This window comes from Babylonia areolata, chromosome 27 (genome assembly GCF_041734735.1).
Source record: "Babylonia areolata isolate BAREFJ2019XMU chromosome 27, ASM4173473v1, whole genome shotgun sequence".
NCBI classification, from domain to species: domain Eukaryota; kingdom Metazoa; phylum Mollusca; class Gastropoda; order Neogastropoda; family Buccinidae; genus Babylonia; species Babylonia areolata.
In genome coordinates this window covers 41,240,222-41,264,279 of record NC_134902.1, presented here as the reverse complement: position 1 = coordinate 41,264,279, position 24,058 = coordinate 41,240,222, and the positions used below count along the sequence as shown (strand labels likewise).

Here is a 24,058-nt window from a genome sequence, read left to right as displayed (position 1 = left end):
GCATAAGCACCTTTACCCACCAGGCGGCACTGAGATTCGAACCCGGGACCCTCAGATTTTGTCTGTGTGTGTGTGAGAGAGAGAGACAGAGACAGACAGATAAACAGACACACAGACAGAGAGAGAGAGAGATGTCTGTCTGTCTGTCTGTCTGTGTCTTTGTGTGTGTGTGTGTGTTTGTGTATGGGGTGGGGGCGCGGGGGTTTGTTGTTTTTGTGTGTGTGTATATGTGTGTGTGCGTGTGTGTGTGTGTGTGCATGTGTGTGTGTGTGGGTGTGCATGTGTGTGTGTTCGTGACCTCATATGAAACAGCACGTTTCTTGTGCCTACGTTTGCTTCTGCTGCTGCTACCACCACCACCACTGTCACTGCAGTTCAGTTCAGTTCAGTGCAGTTCAGTTCAGTTCAGTTCAGTGCAGTTCAGTTCAGTGCAGTGCAGTTCAGTTCAGTGCAGTGCAGTGCAGTTCAGTTCAGTTCAGTTCAGTTTCTCCAGGAGGCGTCACTGCGTTCGGACAAATCCATATACGCTACACCACATTTTGCCAAGCAGATGCCTGACCAGCAGCGTAACCCATGCTTAGTCAGGCCTTGAGGGAAAAGTGGTTGTAATCAAATTAATGGATAATTTTTTAAGGAAATAGATACATAAAACTAAAACAAAATTTTTTTTTTAAATTAAGCTAATAGATAACGAAATAAAAATGAAACGTATAAACAAATGTAAATAACATTGAGAATGAATAATAAATGAATAAATGAGTAGATAGATAAATAAATGTAAATAAGCACATAGACACACACAGGCACGCACGCAAACACACAGACACACACACACACACACTCACACACACACACACACACACACTCACAAGCGCGCACACACACACACATACACACACACACACACACACACACACACACACACACACGGGCGCTCGCGCTCATCTTCATCATCATCATCATAATTTGTGCGCACGCACTCACCCACAGAGATATACGAGTATCGTTGGTATTTCAGAAGTATCTTCGAGCTGAAAAACACCAGTTCAACGGCTCATACTCGTCATAGCTGTGACATCATCATGAGCACCATCAGTATTATGAATGTTGCTGTAGTTGTTGCTGTGACATCATCATGAGCACCATCAGTATTATGAATGTTGCTGTAGCTGTGACATCATCATGAGCACCATCAGTATTATGAATGTTGCTGTAGTTGTTGCTGTGACATCATCATGAGCACCATCAGTATTATGAATGTTGCTGTAGCTGTGACATCATCATGAGCACCATCAGTATTATGAATGTTGCTGTAGCTGTGACATCATCATGAGCACCATCAGTATTATGAATGTTGCTGTAGCTGTGACATCATCATGAGCACCATCAGTATTATGAATGTTGCTGTAGCTGTGACATCATCATGAGCACCATCAGTATTATGAATGTTGCTGTAGTTGTTGCTGTGACATCATCATGAGCACCATCAGTATTATGAATGTTGCTGTAGCTGTGACATCATCATGAGCACCATCAGTATTATGAATGTTGCTGTAGTTGTGACATCATCATGAGCATCATCAGTATTATGAATGTTGCTGTAGTTGTTGCTTGTGACATCATCATGAGCACCATCAGTATTATGAATGTTGCTGTAGCTGTGACATCATCATGAGCACCATCAGTATTATGAATGTTGCTGTAGGCTGTGACATCATCATGAGCACCATCAGTATTATGAATGTTGCTGTAGCTGTGACATCATCATGAGCATCATCAGTATTATGAATGTTGCTGTAGTTGTAGCTGTGACATCATCATTAGCACCATCAGTATTATGAATGTTGCTGTAGCTGTGACATCATCATGAGGCATCATCAGTGTTATGAATGTTGCTGTAGCTGTAGCTGTGACATCATCATGAGCACCATCAGTATTATGAACGTTGCTGTAGTTGTTGCTGTGACATCATCATGAGCATCATCAGTATTATGAATGTTGCTGTAGTTGTAGCTGTGACATCATCATGAGCACCATCAGTATTATGAATGTTGCTGTAGTTGTAGCTGTGACATCATCATGAGCATCATCAGTATTATGAATGTTGCTGTAGTTGTGACATCATCATGAGCACCATCAGTATTATGAATGTTGCTGTAGCTGTAGCTGTGACATCATCATGAGCACCATCAGTATTATGAATGTTGCTGTAGTTGTAGCTGTGACATCATCATGAGCATCATCAGTATTATGAATGTTGCTGTAGCTGTAGCTGTGACATCATCATGAGCACCATCAGTATTATGAATGTTGCTGTAGCTGTGACATCATCATGAGCACCATCAGTATTATGAATGTTGCTGTAGCTGTGACATCATCATGAGCACCATCAGTATTATGAATGTTGCTGTTACTGTAGCTGTGACATCATCATGAGCACCATCAGTATTATGAATGTTGCTGTAGCTGTGACATCATCATGAGCACCATCAGTATTATGAATGTTGCTGTAGCTGTGACAGTCATCATGAGCACCATCAGTATTATGAAACGTTGCTGTAGCTGTGACATCATCTAGAGCACCATCAGTTATTATGAATGTTGGCTGTAGCTGTGGACATCATCATGAGCACCATCAGTATTATGAATGTTGCTGTAGTTGTTGCTGTGACATCATCATGAGCACCATCAGTATTATGAACGTTGCTGTAGGGCTGTGACATCATCATGAGCACCATCAGTATTATGAACGTTGCTGTAGTTATAGCTGTGACATCATCATGAGCACCATCAGTATTATGAACGTTGCTGGTAGCTTGTAGCTGTGACATCATCATGAGCATCATCAGTATTATGAACGTTGCTGTAGCTGTGACATCATCATGAGCACCATCAGTATTATGAATGTTGCTGTAGTTGGTTGCTGTGACATCATAATGAGCACCATCAGTATTATGAATCGTTGCTGTAGGCTGTGACATCATCATGGAGCACCATCAGTATTATGAATGTTGCTGTAGCTGTAGCTGTGACATCATCATGAGCACCATCAGTATTATGAATGTTGCTGTAGTTGTTCCTGTGACATCATAATGAGCACCATCAGTATTATGAACGTTGCTGTAGCTGTGACATCATCATGAGGCACCATTAGTATTATGAATGTTGCTGTAGTTGTTGCTGTGACATCATCATGAGCACCATCAGTATTATGAATGTTGCTGTAGCTGTGACATCATCATGAGCACCATCAGTATTATGAATGTTGCTGTAGCTGTGACATCATCATGAGCACCATCAGTATTATGAATGTAGCTGTAGCTGTGACATCATCATGAGCACCATCAGTATTATGAATGTTGCTGTAGTTGTTGCTGTGACATCATCATGAGCACCATCAGTATTATGAATGTGTGCTGTAGCTGTGACATCATCATGAGCACCATCAGTATTATGAATGTTGCTGTAGTTGTTGCTGTGACATCATCATGAGCACCATCAGTATTATGAATGTTGCTGTAGTTGTTGCTGTGGACATCATCATGAGCACCATCAGTATTATGAATGTTGCTGTAGCTGTGACATCATCATGAGGCACCATCATGTTATGAATGTTGCTGTAGCTGTGACATCATCATGAGCACCATCAGTATTATGAATGTTTGCTGTAGTTGTTGGCTGTGACATCATCAAGAGCACCATCAGTATTATGAATGTTGCTGTAGTTTGTAGCTGTGACATCATCATGGGCACCTTCAGTATTATGAATGTTCCTGTAGTTGTCGCTGTGACATCATCATGGGCACCATCAGTATTATGAATGTTGCTGTAGTCTGTGACATCATCATGAGCACCATCAGTATTATGAATGTTGCTGTAGCTGTGACATCATCATGAGCACCATCAGTATTATGAATGTTGCTGTAGCTGTGACATCATCATGAGCACCATCAGTATTATGAATGTTGCTGTAGCTGTGACATCATCATGAGCACCATCAGTATTATGAATGTTGCTGTAGCTGTGACATCATCATGAGCACCATCAGTATTATGAATGTTGCTGTAGCTGTGACATCATCATGAGCACCATCAGTATTATGAATGTTGCTGTAGCTGTGACATCATCATGAGCACCATCAGTATTATGAACGTTGCTGTAGCTGTGACATCATCATGAGCACCATCAGTATTATGAATGTTGCTGTAGCTGTGACATCATCATGAGCACCATCAGTATTATGAATGTTGCTGTAGCTGTGACATCATCATGAGCACCATCAGTATTATGAATGTTGCTGTAGTTGTAGCTGTGACATCATCATGAGCACCATCAGTATTATGAATGTTGCTGTAGCTGTGACATCATCATGAGCACCATCAGTGTTATGAATGTTGCTGTAGCTGTGACATCATCATGAGCACCATCAGTATTATGAATGTTGCTGTAGTTGTAGCTGTGACATCATCATGAGCACCATCAGTATTATGAATGTTGCTGTAGTTGTAGCTGTGACATCATCATGAGCATCATCAGTATTATGAATGTTGCTGTAGTTGTAGCTGTGACATCATCATGAGCACCATCAGTATTATGAATGTTGCTGTAGCTGTGACATCATCATGAGCACCATCAGTATTATGAACGTTGCTGTAGCTGTGACATCATCATGAGCACCATCAGTATTATGAATGTTGCTGTAGCTGTGACATCATCATGAGCACCATCAGTATTATGAACGTTGCTGTAGTTGTAGCTGTGACATCATCATGAGCACCATCAGTATTATGAACGTTGCTGTAGCTGTAGCTGTGACATCATCATGAGCACCATTAGTATTATGAATGTTGCTGTAGTTGTTGCTGTGACATCATCATGAGCACCATCAGTATTATGAACGTTGCTGTAGCTGTGACATCATCATGAGCACCATCAGTATTATGAATGTTGCTGTAGCTGTGACATCATCATGAGCACCATCAGTATTATGAATGTTGCTGTAGCTGTGACATCATCATGAGCACCATCATATTATGAATGTAGCTGTAGCTGTAGCTGTAACATCATCATGAGCACCATCAGTATTATGAATGTTGCTGTAGCTGTAGCTGTGACATCATCATGAGCACCATCAGTATTATGAATGTTGCTGTAGCTGTGACATCATCATGAGCACCATCAGTATTATGAATGTTGCTGTCGCTGTGACATCATCATGAGCACCATCAGTATTATGAATGTTGCTGTAGCTGTGACATCATCATGAGCACCATCAGTATTATGAATGTTGCTGTAGTTGTAGCTGTGACATCATCATGAGCACCATCAGTATTATGAATGTTGCTGTAGTTGTAGCTGTGACATCATCATGAGCACCATCAGTATTATGAATGTTGCTGTAGTTGTGACATCATCATGAGCACCATCAGTATTATGAATGTTGCTGTAGCTGTGACATCATCATGAGCAACATCAGTATTATGAATGTTGCTGTAGCTGTGACATCATCATGAGCACCATCAGTATTATGAATGTAGCTGTAGCTGTAGCTGTAACATCATCATGAGCACCATCAGTATTATGAATGTTGCTGTAGCTGTAGCTGTGACATCATCATGAGCACCATCAGTATTATGAATGTTGCTGTAGCTGTGACATCATCATGAGCACCATCAGTATTATGAATGTTGCTGTCGCTGTGACATCATCATGAGCACCATCAGTATTATGAATGTTGCTGTAGCTGTGACATCATCATGAGCACCATCAGTATTATGAATGTTGCTGTAGCTGTGACATCATCATGAGCACCATCAGTATTATGAATGTTGCTGTAGCTGTAGCTGTGACATCATCATGAGCACCATCAGTATTATGAATGTTGCTGTAGCTGTGACATCATCATGAGCACCATCAGTATTATGAATGGTTGCTGTAGCTGTGACATCTCATGAATCATCAGTATTATGAATGTTGCTGTAGTTGTGACATCATCATGAGCACCATCAGTATTATGAATGTTGCTGTAGGTTGTTGCGTGTGACATCATCATGAGCACCATCATATTATGAATGTTGCGTGTAGCTGTAGCTGTGACATCATCATGGGCACCATCAGTATAAGAAATGTTGCAGTATGCTGTGACATCATCATGAGCATCATCAGTATTATGAATTTGCTGTAGCTGTGACATCATCATGAGCACCATCAGTAATTATGAATGTTGCTGTCGCTGTGACATCATCATTAGCAACATCAGTATTATGGAATGTTTCTTGTAGCTGTGACAGTATCATGAGCAACATCAGTATTATGAATGTTGCTGTAGCTGTGACATCATCATGAGCAACATCAGTATTATGAATGTTGCGTAGCTGTGACATCATCATGAGCACCATCAGATTATGAATGTTGCTGTAGTTGTAGCTGTGACATCTTCATGAGCACCATCAGTATTATGAACGTTGCTGTAGCTGTGACATCATCATGAGCACCATCAGTATTATGAATGTTGCTGTAGCTGTGACATCATCATGAGCACCATCAGTATTATGAATGTTGCCTGTAGCTGTGACAGATCATCATGAGCACCATCAGTATTATGAATGGTTGCTGTAGCTGTGACCATCACATGAGCACCATCAGTATTATGAATGTTGCTGTAGTTTGTTGCTGTGACATCATCATGAGCACCATCAGTATTATGAATGTTGCTGTAGCTGTGACATCATCATGAGCACCATCAGTATTATGAATGTTGCTGTAGCTGTGACATCATCATGAGCATCATCAGTATTATGAATGTTGCTGTAGTTGTTGCTGTGACATCATCATGAGCACCATCAGTATTATGAATGTTGCTGTAGCTGTGACATCGATCATGAGCACCATCAGTATTATGAATGTTGCTGTAGCTGTGACAATCATCATGAGCACCATCAGTATTATGAATGTTGCTGTAGCTGTGACATCATCATGAGCACCATCAGTATTATGAATGTTGCTGTAGTTGTTGCTGTGACATCATCATGAGCACCATCAGTATTATAGATGTTGCTGTAGCTGTGACATCATCATGAGCACCATCAGTATTATGAATGTTGCTGTAGCTGTGACATCATCATGAGCATCATCAGTATTATGAATGTTGCTGTAGTTGTAGCTGTGACATCATCATGAGCACCATCAGTATTATGAATGTTGCTGTAGCTGTGACATCATCATGAGCACCATCAGTATTATGAATGTTGCTGTAGCTGTGACATCATCATGAGCACCATCAGTATTATGAATGTTGCTGTAGCTGTGACATCATCATGAGCATCATCAGTATTATGAATGTTTGCTGTAGTTTGTAGCTGTGACATCATCATTAGCACCATCAGTATTATGAATGTTGCTGTAGCTGTGACATCATCATGAGCATCATCAGTGTTATGAATGTTGCTGTAGCTGTAGCTGTGACATCATCATGAGCACCATCAGTATTATGAACGTTGCTGTAGTTGTTGCTGTGACATCATCATGAGCATCATCAGTATTATGAATGTTGCTGTAGTTGTAGCTGTGACATCATCATGAGCATCATCAGTATTATGAATGTTGCTGTAGTTGTAGCTGTGACATCATCATGAGCATCATCAGGTATTATGAATGTTGCTGTAGTTGTTTGCTGTGACATCATCATGAGCACCATCAGTATTATGAATGTTGCTGTAGCTGTAGCTGTGACATCATCATGAGCACCATCAGTATTATGAATGTTGCTGTAGTTGTAGCTGTGACATCATCATGAGCATCATCAGTATTATGAATGTTGCTGTAGCTGTAGCTGTGACATCATCATGAGCACCATCAGTATTATGAATGTTGCTGTAGCTGTGACATCATCATGAGCACCATCAGTATTATGAATGTTGCTGTAGCTGTGACATCATCATGAGCACCATCAGTATTATGAATGTTGCTGTTGCTGTAGCTGTGACATCATCATGAGCACCATCAGTATTATGAATGTTGCTGTAGCTGTGACATCATCATGAGCACCATCAGTATTATGAATGTTGCTGTTGCTGTGACATCATCATGAGCACCATCAGTATTATGAACGTTGCTGTAGCTGTGACATCATCATGAGCACCATCAGTATTATGAATGTTGCTGTAGCTGTGACATCATCATGAGCACCATCAGTATTATGAATGTTGCTGTAGTTGTTGCTGTGACATCATCATGAGCACCATCAGTATTATGAATGTTGCTGTAGCTGTGACATCATAATGAGCACCATCAGTATTATGAATGTTGCTGTAGTTGTAGCTGTGACATCATCATGAGCACCATCAGTATTATGAATGTTGCTGTAGCTGTAGCTGTGACATCATCATGAGCATCATCAGTATTATGAACGTTGCTGTAGCTGTGACATCATCATGAGCACCATCAGTGTTATGAATGTTGCTGTAGTTGTTGCTGTGACATCATCATGAGCACCATCAGTATTATGAATGTTGCTGTAGCTGTGACATCATCATGAGCACCATCAGTATTATGAATGTTGCTGTAGCTGTAGCTGTGACATCATCATGAGCACCATCAGTATTATGAATGTTGCTGTAGTTGTTGCTGTGACATCATAATGAGCACCATCAGTATTATGAACGTTGCTGTAGCTGTGACATCATCATGAGCACCATTAGTATTATGAATGTTGCTGTAGTTGTTGCTGTGACATCATCATGAGCACCATCAGTATTATGAATGTTGCTGTAGCTGTGACATCATCATGAGCACCATCAGTATTATGAATGTTGCTGTAGCTGTGACATCATCATGAGCACCATCAGTATTATGAATGTTGCTGTAGCTGTGACATCATCATGAGCACCATCAGTATTATGAATGTTGCTGTAGTTGTTGCTGTGACATCATCATGAGCACCATCAGTATTATGAATGTTGCTGTAGCTGTGACATCATCATGAGCACCATCAGTATTATGAATGTTGCTGTAGTTGTTGCTGTGACATCATCATGAGCACCATCAGTATTATGAATGTTGCTGTAGTTGTTGCTGTGACATCATCATGAGCACCATCAGTATTATGAATGTTGCTGTAGCTGTGACATCATCATGAGCACCATCAGTGTTATGAATGTTGCTGTAGCTGTGACATCATCATGAGCACCATCAGTATTATGAATGTTGCTGTAGTTGTTGCTGTGACATCATCATGAGCACCATCAGTATTATGAATGTTGCTGTAGTTGTAGCTGTGACTCATCATGGGCACCATCGATATTATGAATGTTCCTGTAGTTGTCCGCTGTGACATCATCATGGGCACCATCAGTATTATGAATGTTGCTGTAGCTGTGACATCATCATGAGCACCATCAGTATTATGAATGTTTGCTGTAGCTGTGACATCATCATGAGCACCATCAGTATTATGAATGTTGCTGTAGCTGTGACATCATCATGAGCACCATCAGTATTATGAATGTTGCTGTAGCTGTGACATCATCATGAGCACCATCAGTATTATGAATGTTGCTGTAGCTGTGACATCATCATGAGCACCATCAGTATTATGAATGTTGCTGTAGCTGTGACATCATCATGAGCACCATCAGTATTATGAATGTTGCTGTAGCTGTGACATCATCATGAGCACCCATCAGTATTATGAACGATGCTGTAGCTGTGAATCATCATGAGCACCATCAGTATTATGAATGTAGCTGTAGCTGTGACATCATCATGAGCACCATCAGTATTATGAATGTTGCTGTAGCTGTGACATCATCATGAGGCACCATCAGTATTATGAACGTTGCTGTAGTTGTAGCTGTGACATCATCATGAGCACCATCAGTATTATGAATGTTGCTGTAGCTGTGACAATCATCATGAGCACCATCATGTTATGAATGTTGCTGTAGCTGTGACATCATCATGAGCACCATCAGTATTATGAATGTTGCTGTAGTTGTAGCTGTGACATCATCATGAGCACCATCAGTATTATGAATGTTGCTGTTAGTTGTAGCTGTGACATCATCATGAGCATCATCAGTATTATGAATGTTGCTGTAGTTGTAGCTGTGACATCATCATGAGCACCATCAGTATATGAATGTTGCAGTAGCTGTGACATCATCATGAGCACCATCATTATTATGAACGTTGCTGTAGCTGTACATCATCATGAGCACCATCAGTATTATGAATGTTGCTGTAGCTGTGACCATCATCATGAAGCACCATCAGTATTATGAACGTTGCTGTAGTTGTAGCTGGTGACATCATCATGAGCACCATCAGTATTATGAACGTTGCTGTAGCTGTAAGCTGTGACATCATCATGAGCACCATTAGTATTATGAATGTTGCTGTAGTTGGTGTTGCTGTGACATCATCATGTGAGCACCATCAGTATTATTGTAAAGTTGCTGTAGCTGTGACATCATCATGAGCACCATCAGTATTAGAATGTTGCTGTAGCTGTGACATCATCATGAGCACCTCAGTATTATGAACGTTGCTGTAGTTGTAGCTGTGACATCATCATGAGCACCATCAGTATTATCGAACGTTGCTGTAGCTGTAGCTGTGACATCATCATTAGCACCATCCAGTATTATGAATGTTGGCTGTAGTTGTGACATCATCATGAGCACATCAGTATTATGAATGTTGCTGTAGCTGTGACATCATCATGAGCACCATCAGTATTATGAATGTTGCTGTAGCTGTGACATCATCATAGAGCACCATCAGTATTATGAATGTAGCTGTAGCTGTAGCTGTGACATCATCATAGCACCATCAGTATTATGAATGTTGCTGTAGCTGTAGCTGTGACATCATCATGAGCACCATCAGTATTATGAATGTTGCTGTAGCTGTGACATCATCATGAGCACCATCAGTATTATCATTGTTGCTGTCGCTGTGACATCATCATGTGCCACCATCAGTATTATGAAGTGTTGCTGTAGCTGTGACATCATCATGAGCAACCATCAGTATTATGAATGTTGCTGTAGCTGTGACATCATCATGAGCACCATCAGTATTATGAATGTTTGCTGTAGCTGTAGCTGTGACATCATCATGAGCACCATCAGTATTAGGAATGTTGCTGTAGCTGTGACTCATCATGAGCACCACAGTATTATGAATGTTGCTGTAGCTGTGACATCATCATGAGCATCATCAGTATTATGAATGTTGCGTAGTTGTGAGCATCATCATAGAGCACCAGTCAGTATTATGAATGTTGCTGTATTTGTTGCTGTGACATCATCATGAGCACCAACAGTATTATGAATGTTGCTGTAGCTGTAGCTTGTTGGACATCATCATGGGCACCATCAGTATTATGAATGTTGCTGTAGCTGTGACATCATCATGAGCATCATCAGTATTATGAAGTTGCTGTAGCTGTGACATCATCATGAGCACCATCAGTATTATGAATGTTGCTGTCGCTGTGACATCATCATTAGCAACATCAGTATTATGAATGTTGCTGTAGCTGTGACATCATCATGAGCAACATCAGTATTATGAATGTTGCTGTAGCTGTGACATCATCATGAGCAACATCAGTATTATGAATGTTGCTGTAGCTGTGACATCATCATGAGCACCATCAGTATTATGAATGTTGCTGAAGCTGTGACATCATCATGAGCCACCATCAGTATTATGAACGTTGCTGTAGCTGTGACATCATCATGAGCACCATCAGTAGTTATGAATGTTGCTGTAGCTGCAGCTGTGACATCATCATGAGCACCATCAGTATATTAATGTTGCTGTAGCTGTGACATCATCATGAGCACCATCAGTATTATAACGTTGCTGTAGCTGTGACATCATCATGAGCACCATCAGTATTATGAATGTTGCTGTAGCTGTGACATCATCATGAGCACCATCAGTATTATGATGTTTGCTGTAGCTGTGACATCATAATGAGGGCACCATCAGTATAATGACGTTGCTGTAGCTGTAGCTGTGACATCATCATGAGCACCATCAGTATTATGAATGTTAGCTGTAGCTGTGACATCATCATGAGCATCATCAGTATATGAATGTATGCTGTAGCTGTGACATCATCATGAGCACCATCAGTATTATGAACGTTGCTGTAGTTGTTGCTGTGACATCATCATTAGCACCATCAGTATTATGAATGTTGCTGTAGTTGTGACATCATCATGAGCACATCAGTATTATGAACGTTGCTGTAGCTGTAGTCTGTGACATCATCATGAGCACCATCAGTATTATGAATGTTGCTGTAGTTGTTGCTGTGACATCATAATGAGCACCATCAGTGTTATGAATGTTGCTGTAGCTGTGACATCATCATGAGCACCATCATATTATGAATGTTGCTGTAGCTGTGACATCATCAGGAGCATCATCAGTATTATGAATGTTGCTGTAGCTGTGACATCATCATGAGCATCATCAGTATTATGAACGTTGCTGTAGTTGTTGCTGTGACATCATCATTAGCACCATCAGTATTATGAATGTTGCTTAGTTGTGACATCATCAAGAGCAACATCAGTTAAAAAGAATTTTTTTGCGTTGCTGTGACATCATCATGACAACATCATTTTAAAAATTTGTTGCTGAGCGGTGACATCATCATGACAAAAATCAAAATTATAAATTTGTTCCTGTAGTTGTACTGGCATCATAAAGAGCACCACAGAAATTAATAAATTTGCGAAAGGTTGTAGCTGTGACATCATATGACACCATCATATTATGAATGAAAGCTGTACTGTGACATCATAAAGAGCACCATCAGTATTAAATTTTTGCTGTATGGACACCCATCAGAAAAACCATCATTTTAAAGGGAACTTTTTGGCTGTGGCTGTGAAAAATCATCATAGCACCATCATATTTTTAAACTTGCGGTCTTACATCACATGGAAACCATCAGTATTTTTAATTTTTTTTTGAAATTGCTGGCCCATCATCATGACACCATCAGTGTTAGGGAACGTTGCTGAAGTTTTTTGCTGTGACATCATCTTTAGCCCCAAACATATTTTTGAATGTTCCCTTGTAGTTGTGACATAATCATGAGCCCCATAGTTTTAAAGAATTTTTGCAGTACGGTGACATCATCATGCAACATCATAAAAATGAATTTTGTTGTAGTGGACTTTAAATCAGGGCCAAAAACATATTTTTAAAGGGGTTGCGTAGCTGTGACATCATCAAGAGCCCCATCAGAAAATTAGGGAAATTTTGGGCGTATTTGTAGTGTGAAAACAAAAAGGAAAACCACCCGATTAGAATTTTGCTGTAAAATTTTAAAACATAATGAGCACCATCATATTAAAAACCTTTTCGAAAGCTTTGCCATCATCTTTAGCCCCCACGGGATTATGAAAGGGCGTAGCTGTGACCTCATCATGAGCACCATCATATTATAATTTTGCTGTAGCTGTGAAATCATCAGGGAGCCCCATCAGTATTATAAATTTTTCCCTTTTAAGCGTGCCCTCATCATGAGCCCCATCATTTTTAATAAATTTTTGGGCGGTGGGTTAACCCTGTGACACATCATGAGCACCATCGGGTTTTAATGAATTTTTGCAAGGAGCTGTGCCCTCAAAAGAGCCACCATCATTTTTAAATAAAAATTTTGCTTTTATTGTAGCTTTTACTTTCATCAGGAGCCCCATCAGTAAAATAATTTTGCTGTAGCTGTTTGGAAATTTTTTCCATCATTTAGCACCATCATTTTAGGGAATTTGCTGTGTTTGTGAAAAACCCCCCCCCCCCCCCCCAAATCAGACACCATCAGTTTTTATGAATTTTTCTGTACGGGGTGCCCATCATCATGAGCACCATCAGTATTATGAATGTTGCTGTAGTTGTAGCTGTGACATCATCATGAGCAACCATCAGTATTATGAATGTTGCTGTAGCTGTGACATCATCATTAGCACCATCAGTATTATGAATGTTGCTGTAGCTGTGACATCATCATGAGCACCATCAGTATTATGAATGTTTGCTGTAGCTGTGACATCATCATGAGCACCATCAGTATTATGAATGTTGCTGTAGCTGTGACATCATCATGAGCACCATCAGTATTATGAATGTTGCTGTAGCTGTGACATCATCATTAGCACCATCAGTATTATGAATGTTGCTGTAGCTGTGACATCATCATTAGCACCATCAGTATTATGAATGTTGCTGTAGCTGTGACATCATCATGAGCACCATCAGTATTATGAATGTTGCTGTAGCTGTGACATCATCATGAGCACCATCAGTATTATGAATGTTGCTGTAGCTGTAGCTGTGACATCATCATGAGCACCATCAGTATTATGAATGTTGCTGTAGCTGTGACATCATCATGAGCACCATCAGTATTATGAATGTTGCTGTAGCTGTGACATCATCATGAGCACCATCAGTATTATGAATGTTGCTGTAGCTGTGACATCATCATGAGCATCATCAGTATTATGAATGTTGCTGTAGCTGTGACATCATCATGAGCACCATCAGTATTATGAATGTTGCTGTAGCTGTAGCTGTGACATCATCATGAGCACCATCAGTATTATGAATGTTGCTGTAGCTGTAGCTGTGACATCATCATGAGCACCATCAGTATTATGAATGTTGCTGTAGCTGTGACATCATCATGAGCACCATCAGTATTATGAATGTTGCTGTAGCTGTGACATCATCATGAGCACCATCAGTATTATGAATGTTGCTGTAGCTGTGACATCATCATGAGCACCATCAGTATTATGAATGTTGCTGTAGCTGTGACATCATCATGAGCATCATCAGTATTATGAATGTTGCTGTAGTTGTTGCTGTGACATCATCATGAGCACCATCAGTATTATGAATGTTGCTGTAGCTGTAGCTGTGACATCATCATGAGCACCATCAGTATTATGAATGTTGCTGTAGCTGTAGCTGTGACATCATCATGAGCACCATCAGTATTATGAATGTTGCTGTAGCTGTGACATCATCATGAGCACCATCAGTATTATGAATGTTGCTGTAGCTGTGACATCATCATGAGCACCATCAGTATTATGAATGTTGCTGTAGCTGTGACATCATCATGAGCACCATCAGTATTATGAATGTTGCTGTAGCTGTGACATCATCATGAGCATCATCAGTATTATGAATGTTGCTGTAGTTGTAGCTGTGACATCATCATGAGCACCATCAGTATTATGAATGTTGCTGTAGCTGTGACATCATCATGAGCACCATCAGTATTATGAATGTTGCTGTAGCTGTAGCTGCTTCTTTCGTCCTATCCTGTTCTAATCTCTTCTTTCTTCTTCTTTTTATAAGCCTCAGTTGTATGCAAGTCCACGGAGTACATTTTCTTAATATGTCACGACACGACACGACATTACACGACATGACATGACATTACACGACACGACATGACATGACATTACACGACACGACATGACATTACACGACATGACATGACATTACACGACACGACACGACACGACATGACATTACACGACACGACGTGATATGATATTATATGATATCATGATATTAATTCGTACTTATTCTTTTCCCCACGTGCAGGAAAGCCAGTGACAATGTTCACAAGACAAACAGGCCCTGTCTACGTCATGTACACAATACAGTGACAGTGAAGACCGTGTGGCAGTTTGTGTGGACACCGTCAGTGGGGCACAGCTGTTTGCCCAGGAGTTAACTCACTCTCTGTGCGTCTCTCTGTCTGTCTCTCTGTCTGTCTGTCTGTTGCTGTATCTGTCTGCCTCTGTCTCCTCTCTTTCTTGATATTTCTATTCTTTCCCTCTTTCTGATTTCCTGTCTCTCCTCTCTTTTTCTTCAACCCATTTCTCTCTGTCTCTGTCTGTCTCCCTCTCTGTCTCTGTCTCTCTCTCTCTCTGTCTCTCTTCTGTCTCTCTCTTTTCTTGGCACTTGACATTTTTGTATTGCCTTCAGCTGAATATAAGCCATAACTGCAAGGGGGGCGGGGGGGATCTACTCTTACATACATGTCGCATCACACAGAGAAATAAATGAATAAATATTATCTTCACAGAAGAAAATGAGGAGACAAACACCCCCACCACCACCCCCCACTACCCCCCACCCCCACCCACCACCCACTACCCCCCAAAAAGAAAAGGAAAAAACACCACAAACAACAACGATAACAACAAACACAAAAACCAACAGCATTGACAAACGTTTAAAGTAATTCATACAAAGTTTTTCAACACCATTACAAAATTCGCCGGACACAGACACATAATTTTTTTTATGAGAACTCTCTCTCTCTCTCTCTCTCTCTCTCTCAAAGAAGCAAAGTAACATAATAAGCAGCCTCAGAAGACAACTGGCCCTGTGTGTTGTCTGATCCACGACAGCTGGCTGGGTTTGCAGGAAGAAGATTCAGTTAGAACAAATAGTGGTGTCTGGCTGCATTCCATTGTTGTGTTTGTCAAGAAGCGCTGGAAGGGGGTGCGAGGCTGACGCTCAGCGACTGCCGATAATAAGAATAATAATAATGAGGAGGAGGATAATAATGACGACGACGACAACAAGAACAATAATGATAATCAGAATAATGATAATAACGATGATGATGATACTAATGACAGTCATGATACTTATAATCATCATCATCATAATCTTAAATATTATTTTCATCATCATTATCGTCGTCGTCGTCGTCGACATGATAATAACGATAATCACCATCATCAGATAGTCACCACTCACAGCGCTTTGCAATCACCGTCAGTCACACACACACACACGCACACACACACACACACACGCACGCACACACATACAAACGCACACACATACAAACACTCACACACACACAGCACACACGTACACACACACACACACACACACACACACACACACACAAGCAAGCACACACACACACACACACACACACACGGGCGCTCGCGCTCATCTTCATCATCATCATCATAATTTGTGCGCACGCACTCACCCACAGGGAGATATACGAGTATCGTTGGTATTTCAGAAGTATCGTCGAGCTGAAAAACACCAGTTCAACGGCTCATACTCGTCATAGCGTTCCTCGTCAACATCACGGCTTGTGTCTGAAAAACTGGTCAGAATGTTGCCTTAAATAATTTGCTCTATCTTGTTCTGGCGTGCTATCCTTGTGCATGGCTGTCCTTGAAAAATGATTACCGCAGGTTTTGATCGGTGTGAAACGGTTGTTGCCGATGTCTTGTCAACTTGTTGATTTGGGTGGTTTTAAGTTGTGCGTAAAATAGTCGTTGTTGCTTCTCGACATAGCGCATCCTGGTGTGTGGTCGTGTCTTTATTTTATGTTTTAATTCTTTATTCATATATCACATAGAGGAACTAAATAGTATGAGCACTACCACCAATGAATATTAAAATATTACACTGGAATAACTTAGGTGACAGGCTTATGTGAAGAATCAATCAAATATCAGCCCCTTAATGTCAGAAACACATAGTGTATAGAACTTTGCCTCCAGGGGCGTCATAAGCGAGGGATAATAGGTTCAAAGCTATTATAAGACAACCCATGAAAACGGAGTATGGCTGCCTACATGGCGGGGTAAAAACGGTCATACACGTAAAATACCACTCGTGGATATACGAGTGAACGTGGGAATTGCAGCCCACGAACGAAGAAGCCAAAAATGTCATTTCATAATCAGAATGAATCGTGTTCGACCCCATAGTTAAAAAAACAACAACTCGCCTGATCCATGGCGAGGGAGTGTGGTGGTGGGGAGGGTGCAGGGAGGCTGGGGGGAGCTAGGACGTCACAGTCACCATCACAGTAAACTCAGGTGTTACAGCCCCATATGAACAATACGCACACACACACACACACACACACACACACACACACACACACAATCAAAACTCTACCTTAAAATCGGACTCTTGCAATTTCGTGTCAAGTGCGTAAATTCATAGATCAGAACAATTACGATGACGGAGGAAAATTTGCGAAAATTAATCAAACATCCCTCTGTCATAAGATAGTGACAGCTGAAAAGAAGAAGAAGAAAAAAAGGTTGGATGGGGAAGGAGAGCTGAAATCTTTCAAAGACACAATCTGGAAGGGTTTGAATAACGTACAAGGGAGAGAACCATTTTCCGTGCAGGACGTGATTCCGGTGTCGTCCCCTGTGTCACTGTGTCTCAACAGTGACAGCACGTCATCCTTCACGGTCCATGATCTACAGCAACAGTTGCAGATGAGCGGTGTTCTCTATCTACAGCAACAGTTCCAGATGAGCGGTGTTCTCTATCTACAGCAACAGTTCCAGATGAGCGATGTTCTCTATCTACAGCAACAGTTGCAGATGAGCGATGTTCTCTATCTACAGCAACAGTTCCAGATGAGCGATGTTCTCTATCTACAGCAACAGTTGCAGATGAGCGATGTTCTCTATCTACAGCAAGTTCCAGATGAGCGGTGTTCTCTATCTGTCCCAGAGAAATGTCACAATCTGAAAGACTCCCCAATTTGCCAACAAGAGTAACGGGACCAACCAAAATCAACAACAACAACAAAAATGCACACGCACACACACATGTGCACACACTCGCGCGCACGCGTGCACTTGCACACATACGCGCACACACAATCACAAACGCGTACGCACGCGCGCAAACGCACACTGATACACACACATATTGATACATAACACTGATCCCACCACACACACACATACACACACACAGACACACACACACAGGGAAAAAAACACACAAAGAAAACAAGAAACAAATAATAAATAAATAAATGAAATAAAATAAAAGAAGAGAAAATTTGATATCCGCTGATGAAGAATTAATCTTGGCACCTTATACATGGAGATCCAGGAACTAGACCAGAGAGATCAGAGACATACGCCGACACAGGCGATGTGTTATGTGAATCCACAGAGGTGCCACCCAGCACTGGACCAAACTATCAACTGGAGCAACACAGCGCTGGACCAAACTATCAACTGGAGCAACACAGCGCTGGACCAAACTATCAACTGGAGCAACACAGCGCTGGACCAAACTATCAACTAGAGCAACACAGCGCTGGACCAAACTATCAACTGGAGCAACACAGCGCTGGACCAAACTATCAACTGGAGCAACACAGCGCTGGACCAAACTATCAGCTGGAGCAACACAGCGCTGGACCAAACTATCAACTGGAGCAACACAGCGCTGGACCAAACTATCAACTGGAGCAACACAGCGCTGGACCAAACTATCAACTGGAGCAACACAGCGCTGGACCAAACTATCAACTGGAGCAACATAGCAGTGGACCAAACTATCAACTGGAGCAACACAGCGCTGGACCAAACTATCAACTGGAGCAACATAGCAGTGGACCAAACTATCAACTGGAGCAACACAGCACTGGACCAAACTATCAACTGGAGCAACATAGCAGTGGACCAAACAATCAACTGGAGCAACATAGCAGTGGACCAGATTATCAACTGGAGCAACATAGCAGTGGACCAGATTATCAACTGGAGCAACATAGCAGTGGACCAGATTATCAACTGGAGCAACATAGCAGTGGACCAGATTATCAACTGGAGCAACATAGCAGTGGACCAGATTATCAACTGGAGCAACATAGCAGTGGACCAGATTATCAGCTGGAGCAACATAGCAGTGGACCAGATTACAACTGGAGCAACATAGCAGTGGACCAGATTATCAACTGGAGCAACATAGCAGTGGACCAGATTATCAACTGGAGCAACATAGCAGTGGACCAGATTATCAGCTGGAGCAACATAGCAGTGGACCAGATTATCAACTGGAGCAACATAGCAGTGGACCAGATTATCAACTGGAGCAACATAGCAGTGGACCAGATTATCAACTGGAGCAACATCGCAGTGGACCAAAAGGAAACCAAGAAATTTCGCCACATGATAATAATCTACTCTCTGGGTGTTTAAATTGCCTATTGGATTTTCAGTGCCAGAAGAATGAGGTGTTAAGAAATGTGATGTTTTTTGTAGTCTGGTTGTTTACTGGGGGTTTTGTTGTTGTTTGCTTTCATTCATCTTTCAGTGATTGATATGTTCATATCACACACACACACAGAGACACACACACACACACACACACACACACACGAAACAGCACCAGCAGGTGCTCCTCATGAGGAAAAGTATGATTTTCTCAATAAAGGAAACTGGCATTGCTGACTGTGTCTCTTGGCCTTGTGGACCTGTGTGCTTTTCTTACTGTTCCTTCTCTGTCTTTCTGTTCCTTCTCTGTCTTTCTGTTCCTTCTCTGTCTTCCTGTTCCTTCTCTGTCTTCCTGTTCCTTCTCTGTCTTCCTGTTCCTTCTCTGTCTTCCTGTTCCTTCTCTGTCTTTCTGTTCCTTCTCTGTCTTCCTGTTCCTTCTCTGTCTTCCTGTTCCTTCTCTGTCTGTTCTTTCTGTCTTTCTGTTCCTTCTCTGTCTTCCTGTTCCTTCTCTGTCTGTTCCTTCTCTGTCTGTTCTTTCTGTCTTCCTGTTCCTTCTCTGTCTTCCTGTTCCTTCTCTGTCTGTTCCTTCTCTGTCTGTTCTTTCTGTCTTTCTGTTCCTTCTCTGTCTTTCTGTTCCTTCTCTGTCTGTTCTTTCTGTCTTCCTGTTCCTTCTCTGTCTTTCTGTTCCTTCTCTGTCTGTTCTTTCTGTCTTTCTGTTCCTTCTCTGTCTTTCTTCTAGGACGAGGAAGATCATGGATGGGGCAAGCAGAAGACACAATCCAGCTAGTATGCCGACTTCAAGACCTGAAAGAAACAAAAGAATGGGAGAAAAACCCCGAAAACCTCAACCATCTATTCAACACAGTCATTTCACCCACTCTAGGAAGACATTGTCGGGAATGGCCAGAGGGCAAAACTGATGCGGAAGTGAAGCTGCTTATAGAAGAAAACAGTAAAGAAGAGGACATCATCATATACACAGATGGCTCAGTCACCAAAGACCAGTCTGGCTGGGGATTCACTGCGAAACAAAATGGAAAAACAATTTGGGAAGAGAATGCTGCCTACAAAGTCACAACCTCCAGCCTAACGATGGAAGTTGAAGCCGTGACACATGCCCTCCAGTGGCTATCGTCCTTCCATACGCCCGGAAACCAACATGCCATGATTCTAACCGACTCAATGAACCTCATACAGAAAATTGAAAACGGAATGGGAAGCCCAGAGTGGCATAACGCAATGCGCAACTTTCAGATTAAAAAACTCACATGGTCATACTGCCCGGGACATGCAGGTGTTAAGGGAAATGAGCGAGCTGACAGACTTGCTGGTAACGCAACACCAACGAGCAGCCTACATCTAGGAAAATCGGAAATCCTCAGAAAAGTCAAAGAATACCAAAAAGAACAGGTACAAGGCCATCACACCATTGATCGCCTCAAAGAAATAAAAGCAGAGAGAGGGAGCGGCCGCAAATCTAACATGAAAGGTAGAGCACGATGCTTTGCAAATCAAACAAATATCGGCATCATTTCCAAACCAACATTGCGCAAATTTCTTCAAAACGGAACAGAGTCTCTGTGGGCCTTTCCAAATACAATAGACCGAGCAACACACTAGATGCCACGTTCTTGGCATCAGAGATCTTTTCCCATCCCTCTTGCGGCCAGTCAGTGGCGGCTGTGTGTGTTTGTGTGTATGTGTGGGTCTGTGCTTTTGAGTGCGTTTGTGAATGCGCGAGAGTGAAATTGCACACAAGTGTCAGGAGAGATATGTGTACGTGTGTGTGTGTGTGTGTGAGGGGAGGTGGGAGTGCGGGGGGAGGTGGGGTAGAGGATGAGGTATGTGAGTGTATGCATGCCTACACTGTGGGAGCAACAGGATATTGGAACGTGTATATATATATATATATATATATATATATATATATATATATATATATATATATATATATATATATATATATATATATCTTTGTATGTACGTGTGTGGGGTTGGGGGTGGGAGATATGGGCGTATGTGTGTGTGCTTGTACAAGTAAGTGTTCATCTCTGTGAGTGTGTGTTTGTGTGTGTGTGTGTGTGCCGTGGAAGCTGCGATACGTAGACTAGAAATAAGTGTGTGGAGGAGGGGGTAGAGGAGGTGCAAGGTAATGTGTGTGTGTGTGTGTGTGTGTGTGTATGTGTGTGTTGGAGCTCATGTACGTTTATATGTATTTGACTGTGCTTTCATATGTGCTTGTACAAGTAAGTGTTCATCTCTGTGAGTGTGTGTTTGTGTGTGTGTGTGTGTGTGTGTGCCGTGGAAGCTGCGATACTTAGACTAGAAATGAGTGTGTGGAGGAGGGGGGTAGAGGAGGTGCACGGTAATGCGTGTGTGTGTGTGTGTGTTGGAGCTCATGTACGTTTATATGTATTTGACTGTGCTTTCATATATGTGAAACTGCATGTCTGGTGCATTTCTGTTATGCATGTGTGGGTGTATGTGTGAATGTGTGTCTTCATATTTTACATTTATTTGCCTATTTATCACCATTGTTGTCTTATTTATTTATTTATTTATGTTTTATTATTATCATTTTATTAGTATTACTAATATTATTACTACTACCTTTTTCTATATTATAATTATTATTTATTTATTTATGCAAGCTTATCTATTATTTATTCCCCCGTTGTTGGTTTTTTGTTTTTTTTTTTTTTTGTTTTTGTGTGTGTGTGTGTGTGTGTGTGTGTGTGTGTGTGTGTGTGTGTGTGTGTTCTCAAGGCCTGACTAAGCGCGTTGGGTTACGCTGCTGGTCAGGCATCTGCTTGGCAGATGTGGTGTAGCGTATATGGTTTTGTCCGAACGCAGTGACGCCTCCTTGACCTACTGAAACTGAAACTGTCTTCCTGTTCCTTCTCTGTCTTCCTGTTCCTTCTCTGTCTTCCTGTTCCTTCTCTGTCTTCCTGTTCCTTCTCTGTCTGTTCCTTCTCTGTCTTCCTGTTCCTTCTCTGTCTGTTCCTTCTCTGTCTTTCTGTTCCTTCACTGTCTTTCTGTTCCTTCTCTGTCTGTTCCTTCTCTGTCTTACAGTTCCTTCTCTGTCTTTCTGTTCCTTCTTTCTGTTCCTTCTCTGTCTTTCTGTTCCTTCACTGTCTGTTCCTTCTCTGTCTGTTCCTTCTCTGTCTTTCTGTTCCTTCTCTGTCTTACTGTTCCTTCTCTGTCTTTCTGTTCCTTCTCTGTCTTTCTGTTCCTTCTCTGTCTGTTCCTTCTCTGTCTTCCTGTTCCTTCTCTGTCTGTTCCTTCACTGTCATTCTGTTCCTTCTCTGTCTTTCTGTTCCTTCACTGTCTTTCTGTTCCTTCTCTGTCTGTTCCTTCTCTGTCTTTCTGTTCCTTCACGCTCTTTCTGTTCCTTCACTGTCTTTCTGTTCCTTCACTGTCTTTCTGTTCCTTCTCTGTCTTTCTGTTCCTTCTCTGTCTGTTCCTTCTCTGTCTTTCTTTTCCTTCTCTGTTTTTCCCCGCCCTGTCGCCCTCTCTTTAGGAAAAACAAACAAACAATGATCATGAAATGAAATAAATAACTAAAATCTGACTGTCTGAACGTCTTTCCCTTTATTCTGTCTGACATGATATGTATCTGACTGAACGTCTTTCCCTTTATTCTGTCTGACATGATATGTATCTGACTGAACGTCTCTCCCTTTATTCTGTCTGACATGATATGTATCTGACTGAACGTCTTTCCCTTTATTCTGTCTGACATGATATGTATCTGACTGAACGTCTTTTCCTTCATTCTGTCTGACATGATATGTATCTGACTGAACGTCTTTCCCTTTATTCTGTCTGACATGATATGTATCTGACTGAACGTCTTTCCCTTTATTCTGTCTGACATGATATGTATCTGACTGTCTGAACGTCTTTCCCTTTATTCTGTCTGACATGATATGTATCTGACTGACTGAACGTCTCTCCCTTTATTCTGTCTGACATGATATGTATCTGACTGAACG

General features: G+C 41.5%; 1 protein-coding gene across 1 annotated transcript in view; it reads left to right on the top strand.

The window, feature by feature from the left end:
* LOC143301298 (uncharacterized) overlaps positions 1-16,871 on the top strand; it is a 42,514-nt gene extending 25,643 nt beyond the window's left edge. The window contains exon 6 of the mRNA XM_076615499.1: positions 15,646-16,871. The gene's annotated coding sequence lies outside the window, so the exon portion shown is untranslated. The remainder of the gene's footprint in view (positions 1-15,645) is intronic.
* Positions 16,872-24,058: the final 7,187 nt, after the last annotated feature.